We start from the raw sequence: 8213 nt of genomic DNA, 5'->3' as shown, positions 1-8213 counted from the left end.
ACAACATAAACAGTCTTCCAAGAATCCTGAAAAATCTACAACCAGGAGAAGATAAAATAGATGAATGGGACCTTCTAAGAATCAAATCCCTATGCACATCCTAAAACTTATACAACAGGGTAAAAAGGGAAGCTACAGACTGGGAAAAAATGTGTGGTAATGACATGTCAGAAAAGGGACTTATATCTAGAAATTATAAAATACTTGAGTACCACAACAATAGAAAGGTTTTTAAAGGAACTCTATGAAGAAACTTTTTTAATATCTTGTTCATCAGAAATGAGATGTAGTATCCTTTTATAGGTTACCTGTTTTAAAACCTTCATATTTCTTTTTAGGTATTTCCTAGAAGTGTTGGGAAAAATTAGTTCTTTGTTCCTGAAACAACTATATTTCCCAAGTTTTTGGGTGTTGGGGCTTTTTCCTGTGTTATTTTTTAAGAATATTTTTTCTTTGTTGTGAAATAAAACATAAAAACATTGCAAAACAGTTATGCACCAGCTAGAGAATGTGGAAACAGCCCAAATGTTCAACCACAATGGAATGGATTGAAAAATTATGGTACATTCATACAATGGAATATTCTGCAGCATGCAGGAGCAATTATTCTGTAAATTACTACCTAATTTGGAAGTGAACTCAGTCTCATAAGGACAAATACTATATAAGACCATGATTGTAGAAATAAATAACTAGTAAAACATGTATGAGAATCTAAGGGGTAGGAGCAGAGGGGTGAGGATGGAGGGCTAATCATAAGGTTGCACAATTTTATGAGTGGAGGGAGGAGTGGGTTAAGGAAATGGGAAAGATCTAGTGTGAAAAACAATGTATACAAACTTTGTAAGTAAACCAGTATAAAATAAAAATTTCTTTTAAAAGACCAATATTGCAGGACAATTGAAAAGCTTAATAAATTACTAAGGTGAACACTAACAAAAAAAAAAGAAAAAAAAAGGCCAAAGCAAAACAAGATTATCTCTACACTAAAATCATCACGGATGTGGTTAGCAAGTTGATAGCAATTTAAAAATTTCAAATGATCGACTAGTGGGCATATGGGAAATACACACGTGGACAAATGTAGAGTGAAACACACAGAACTGGCCCTAACATTTTTAGTAGATGGAGCTTGGGTGGTTTAGAAGGTAAAGAGTTATGATGCCAGCCCAAAGGCAGGCAGTTTGACTCAACCAGTTGCTTCACAGCAGAAAGCTGGGAAATTTCTCCCATATGTTTTGTAGCTTCTGAAAACCTGCTGGAGGGTCAACTATGTGTAGGTTGAGACTCCACAGCAATGACCTGGAGCCTTGGCTACAAGGAGAGCCCATTAGAGAATAAGAAATGCCAGGTGAACAGACAGTGAGTCAGTTTGTGGCTTGATTGCCTGAGGGCCCCAGGTCTCTCGAAAGCTAACTTCAAAGGGATAAGAATTTTAAGAATTTTTTTTTTCTGATAGTACTGCTTTAAATAACTGGGGGAAGTAAATTTTAAAGTATGACATATTCTGAACTCTGCTAGTTTCGTTGCTTCATAATAAAGCTACCATCACTTACTGGGCTCTATAATTGTCCTGAGTATTAAAACCAAAATGCAGGCGCACAAGTGCTATTGGAGCGCTGCTCATGTACACGCTTACCATGTGAAATCCCCTTCGAGGAGGTCAGATGAAAAGGATGTCCACTAGGGCAGTCCGTGTGACTTTTCCAGCCACAAGCTGTAAGGACTACAGGCTTCTCATTGTGCACCGATACAGACTCATTAGGCCATGGCGCTAGGGATCTCATTGCTGACATCAGATGGATCCCGGCTAAAAGTAAGGAATACCAGAAGACGGTCTATTTGTGCTTTATTTGCTATGCAAAGGCATTTGAATGTGTGGATCATAACAAGCTGTGGTTGACACTGAGAAGCACGGGAATTCCAGAGCACTTGATTGTGCTCATGCAGAACTTATACATGGACCAAGGAGGCTGCTATGTGAACAGAGCAGGGGAACACTGCATGGTTTGGGATTGGGAAGGCAATGAACCAGGGTTGTATTCTCTCTCCATACCTATGCAATCTGCATGCTGAGCAAATTATATGAGAAGCTGGACTCTGAAGAGGAGTGTGGCCTCAAGATTGGAGGGAGACTCGTCAATAACCTGCATTATGCAGATGACTCAGCCTTGCTTACTGAAAGTGAGGAGGACTTGAAGCACTTGTTGCAGAAGATGAAGGAATGCAGTCTTCAGAATGCATTGCATCTCAATGTCAAGAAAACAAAGATTATGACCACTGGACCAATGGGCAACATCATGATAGATAGAAAGGAGACTGAAACTGTCAACAGCTTCATCTTGCTTGGATCCACAATTAACACCCTTGGTACCAGCAGTCAGGAAATAAGAAAAGACAATGCACTGGGAAAATCTGCAGTTAGGGACCACTTTAAATTACTGAGAAGATATGGTGTCAGTTTGAGGACTAAGGTACATCTGATTCAGGTGGTGGTCTTTTTAGTCACTTGCTATGCATCTGAGAGCTGGACAGTGAATAAGGATGACAGAAAAAGAATTGACGCCTTTGAGCTGTGGTATTGGAAAGGAGCTCTAAACATCCCATGGATGAACAAACAGATTATGTGTTGGAGAGGGTACAGCTGGAGTGCTCTTTGCAGGCAAGAAAAATGAGGCTTTGCCTCGCATACTTTGGGCATGTTGCTAGGAGAGGCTAGTCCTTGGAGAAGATCATGAGACTGGGAAGGGTGGCGGGTCAGTGAAGGAGAGGAAGACCCTCCACCAGGAGGATTGACACAGTGACTGTTGCAATGAGCTCTTGTGTGTCAGGAAGTGTGAGGATGTCACAGGATAGAACAAGGGTTCAAATCTTGTGTTCTTAAGGTCACTATGAGTTGTACTCGACAGCACCTAACAACACCAACAGGTGGTCTGCTGTAATCTTTTATACAAATTATACAATCTCAATATCTAAGCTGGTGGGCTCACAGGAATGACAGTGTGATAATATACACTTGTTTATATACAGGTGGCACATGAGCATTATGGTAATGAAGGAGATAACTCTGGTAAGAAGCTGCACTGCAATCCCAAAGGCACACAGTTTGAATCCACCAGCCACTCTGCAGGAGAAGGAGGATGGGCATTCTACTCCTGTAAAATTTACTGTCTCTGAAAACCCATCTGGAGGGTCAGTTATGAGTCACTTCCAACTTGACAATACAACAAGCACTTGAGCAGAAAGCTTGACTCGGAGAAGTCAGCAAATATTGGAGTATCAAGACTTTTCATCTTTCCTTCTCCTAGAGCTACAAGGATTCACGCTAATAATCACTTAAACAGCGGCCTGTACCTTTAAGTTTTTCCTTAATATTTCTCAGGAGGGAGCCTATGGCTTCTTCTCTGCCAGGTCTTTATAAATGCAACCTCCCACTGGGATGAACATTGTGGTAATCTTCTTAGAACTGCCTCCTAGGTGGAAAGAAGCAGGTAACCATGCTTCTAACAGGAGCAGGTGCTCACAGAAAGTGTCTAAGCAAAGCAGTCTCTTAAAGAGCCCAGCCAGGAGAACACTCCAGACTAAACCCAACCCAACTCACTAAGAGAATCGGGACTTAGCAACCCTACAGGGCAGAGTAGAACCACTCCACAGGATTCCAAGGTCATAAATCTTTACAGAAGCAGATTATCACATCTTTCCTCTGTGGATCAGCTGGTAAATTTGAATGGCTGAACTTTTGTTTAACACAGTTGAACATTTTAACCTCAACACCTCCAAGAAAGAGACCTCCTCGTTCATTGCTGCTCTATTGGAACCAATTCATAGCTGACCTTCCACTGGGTTTCTGAGTTGGTAAATTACATAGACTGCTCATGTTTCTCCTAAGGAGCTGTTGGTGGATTTGAACCTACAGAGAGGCACAGAATTCAGGCTAGCAGGACTAGATAAGGACAATGCCACATGAACTCCAAGGCAAGAAACTAAGTCAAGAGACTGAGGAGGAGAATGGTCCATAACAGATGAGTACAGATGAGGAGGGCAAGAAGCTGTATTATTACCATAGCAATTCTTCCAGCTTGGGCTTGTAAGGGAAGAAACCAAAAACTATTGCATTTTTTTTACTTGGACATATTTATTGTTTTGGCAGTCCATGATATACAATATCCTTTGCAAATGCCATAATTCAAAGGAATTTGTATTTCTTTGATCTTTCTTCACATTTCAACTTTTTTTTTAAAATGAACTTTTTAATTTTAATGAACGTACAGAGAGTTTGGATTTCCATTCATTCATTGTTGCACTTTTCTCCCTGCCCAACCTTTCCCCTCAACTCACTCCTCTCTTTCAAAAGTAAAAGAAAAATTCTTTCATTGGTATACAATCCTCCCCTCAGCCAGTACACTCCACTATGCAACCTTCATTCTGGACTCTTGTCATAACCATAATACCCAATCATATATCGCTTTTAAACTGTTCTTTACCTCATCTGTTTCAATACTATTGCATTTCTTAAAATACAGTTCAGAGGCCTTACATTCAAATATTTGTTGACAAGGACACAGGGTCCGTCTCATTTAAGCAGTTCTCATTAGCCTTCTCCCTACCCTGTTGAAAAGCATAAAGAAAATTACCTTTGGCTCAGAAGAGGCTTTTAAACCAACCATTTCACAATATGTCTCAAAATGACTATCTAGTTGAAGCATATAATTAAAGAAAGAGAGCTGACACAGGAGCTCAAAATGTAGCTAAAGGGATCACTCACTATAGTCTTCAACAGCAAGGAAGCATCAGTGGTGTGGTCCCACAGGGCGGGCACTGGTAACCCTGAGCTGAGCCTCTCTGGGGGTGTGACTCCACTAGTGGCTGCTGGAGAAAGATGGGCAGTCTCCTGCATGACCTGGAGCCTCGAAAATCCAGTGAGTGGAAGGTCAGCCAGGAGCTGGTTCTGACTCAACGGTAATGAAAGACTTTCTTTTTAAATTTGAGGACATTTTTGCAAGCTCAATCATGTAGCAAGAAATGAAAAAGTGGATTACTAGCAAATTAGTCTTTAACATTCCTTTGCAGAAATTCCTCAGACTATCATCTAGCACCTTCCCAGATGTTATGATTTCCTGTCTCTCTGCTCCTCCTTATCTCCTAGTGCATCATTTACTGGCCTTGGTAAATGGATCTAGCCTACACCTTAATCTTTTAACAGTATGTGATTTCTTGCTTACCATTCTATTTATTCTGTGCTTTAAACAGTAAATAAACTACTAAGAAATTTAAACATTAGGAAAGTCATATTTATCACTTGCAATAATTTTATTTGAATAGATTCAAGTTCTCATGTTTTTCTTTTTGCCTGAGAAACTGCCTTTATTATTTATTGGAGTGCAAGTATGTTATCAACCAATCAGATTTTGTTTGGCTGAACTAGCCTTTATTTGATGAGCCCATTTTGAATGGATACAGAGTTTTAGCCAGGTATTTTTGAAATTTCAGGATTTAGTCATTCCATTGTCTGACCGGCCTGCATGGTTTTTAGACACTGTCATTTTTACCTTTCTTCCTCTGTATGTTGGAGTCATTCTTGGGCTCACCACAAACCTGCAGGACAGAATCAAACTGCACCACTGGGTTTCTTTGGCTGTAATCTTTACAAGAAGAGACTGCCCGGTCTTTGCTTTTCTAGAGCAGTTGATGGGTTTGAACTGTTGGCCTTTTGGTTAAGAAACCAAGTGCATATCCACCGTACTACCAGCGTTCTGGCTATTGATATTCTTTTACCACTAGTTTTTAGCAATTATGTATGCATTGTTGTATATACCTACTTGGGGCTGGCTTAACTTTGTAGATCTTCTGTTAAATTTGAAAAGAATTTTGGCCATTTTTTTTCACTTTGTTTTTTCCACACCTCCTCTTACCCCACCCAAGCTCTAATTAGTGCACAGAAAGTTCACTTACTATTTAAGTCTACAGGCCACTTCATATCTGCACCCCACCCCCCAATTTTCTCCTGTAGTTATGTTAATCCCATCAAGTGATTTTTTTCATTTCAAATTCTTCCTTCATGGCTAATCACTCAGGACACTCTAATCCTAGGTCTCCTCATTCTGTGCATTCTGGGAACTGTTCTGATTCTTGGGTCATTCTTTGCCCAACTTGATATTCAGCAAAGATGTCAGAGAACCATGAACACATTTCTGAACTTCCTTCTTCCATTTCTGCCTTTCCAGAACTTTCCCTGCAACTTCCAGCTATCTCACTCGACTTTCCCCATCTCCCATTCTCTTCCTGGGTGTAACAACAAAATAGCAAACAAGCCTCCAGGCAGAACACTTTGGTGATTACAGGTTTACTTCTGTCTTTCTCTCAAAGGTCATAATCTTGTGCCTTGTTGCCCAGCATTTGAAAATAGCCTCTTCCTCACATCTTTGTCCAGTTAAGCCTGGTCCTTAAACTCAGCCTATAACTTTCTTTTTTGTGGCTGCCAGGCCAAGAGTGGTTTTACATATTCAAAGAGTTACAATAAAAGACAAAAAGAATGTGCATCTGAGCCTTTGTGGCCCACAAAACCTAAACTATCATTTATTATTGGTTCTTTGACCTTGGTTAACTGCTCTTAAACCTCAGTTCCTATAGCTATAAAATGGTAACAATTAATATGCAGAAATGAGAAGACAAAAGAAACTAAGTACCAATGCATGGTATCCTGCAGGTCACTGTAAACTTTTATTTAAAAAAATACTTGATGTCAGGATTCTTTGCCCTTCTCATTGGTGGAGTGCTTCTGGTGAAGAGCACAATTATGTTAACTGGCTCCATTAAAACTGTGTTGACCGTCTGTTACGCTGTTTCAAATTCTTCCTATACTCTTCAAGTCCCTTTAGATAATGATTTCTTTTCTACTCATTAAGTGGATTATGATTATATAATATAAAATGCTTCAAATTTCCATCTCATTCACATTGTGACTCCTCTTTTCTGAAACTGAACATCAGTCTGTTTTATTAGCAATGCAGTCTTTTACTACCAATTCTCTAAAATTTTTCATATTACACCTACACACACACACACACACACACACACACACACACACACACGTCATCAACATCTGTACTCCCAGATTGTTATTCTTAATTAAGTGATGGCTATATGCCACCATTTCTCTTATTTTACCTGAAAATGGTATTGCGTTAGGGAAATCTGCTGTCAAGGACTCATCCAAAGTTCTAAAGAGCAAGGATGTCAGTTTAACGACTAAAGTGCATGTGATCTAAGTCATAGTCTTTTCACCTGATCTTTTGCATCTCTGGAAGTTGGATAATGAAAACAATCAATGCCTTTAAATTATGGTGTTGACAAAAAATATGGCATGGTCTGACAGAAGAATAAACAAATCTGTCTTAGAGAAAAGTGTAACCAGGGCGCTCCTTAGAGGTAAGGGTGGTGAAACCTCATCTCATTTACTTTGGGTCTGTTTTCAGAAGCAGCCAGTCTTTAGAGACATCAAACTGGGAAAGGTAGAGGGTACGTGAAAGAGAAGATTCTCAACAAGATGGATTGACACAGTACCTACCACAAGGGGCTTTAAGCATGACAGACTGTGAGGACGGTGCAGGATAGGGCTCGTGTTTCCGTATCTGTTGTTCATTGGGTTGCCGTAGTCAACTTGATGGCATCAGAGTGCTCTTTGGAGGGAAGGATGGTGACACTTTGTTGCATATATTTTAGGAATGTTGTTAAAAGAGGCTATTCCTTGAAAGAAGACATCATGCTTGGAAAGGTGGAGGGTCAGCAAAAGACTTGAGACATACCACCATTTCTTATTCTATCTGAAAATGGTATTGCATTGGGGAAATCTAATGTCACGGACCCATCCAAATTTCTAAAGAACAAGGATGTCAGTTTAAAGACTAAGGTGCACTTGATCCAAGCCATGGACTTTTTTTTTTTTTAAAGCCATGGTCTTTTCATCTGATCCTATGCACCTCTCAAAGTTAGACAATGAAAAGAACTGACACCTTTCAATTGTGGTGTTGACAACTGTGGCAATGAGTTCTAGTGTGCCAGAGATAGTGAGTATGGCACATAATAGAAAAGGTTTCAGATTTGTTTATAGCATCACCATGAATTGTATTAGACTCATCTAACAAGAGGCACCAGAAAATGTGGTGCAGACATAATTCCAAATCCAAACCCCTTAATAATTCAATTTACCTATC

Source organism: Elephantulus edwardii, unplaced genomic scaffold (assembly GCF_000299155.1).
Source record: "Elephantulus edwardii isolate Elephantulus edwardi_28Jun2011 unplaced genomic scaffold, EleEdw1.0 scaffold00037, whole genome shotgun sequence".
Lineage (NCBI taxonomy): Eukaryota > Metazoa > Chordata > Mammalia > Macroscelidea > Macroscelididae > Elephantulus > Elephantulus edwardii.
Note: the sequence above shows the minus strand (reverse complement) of the source record.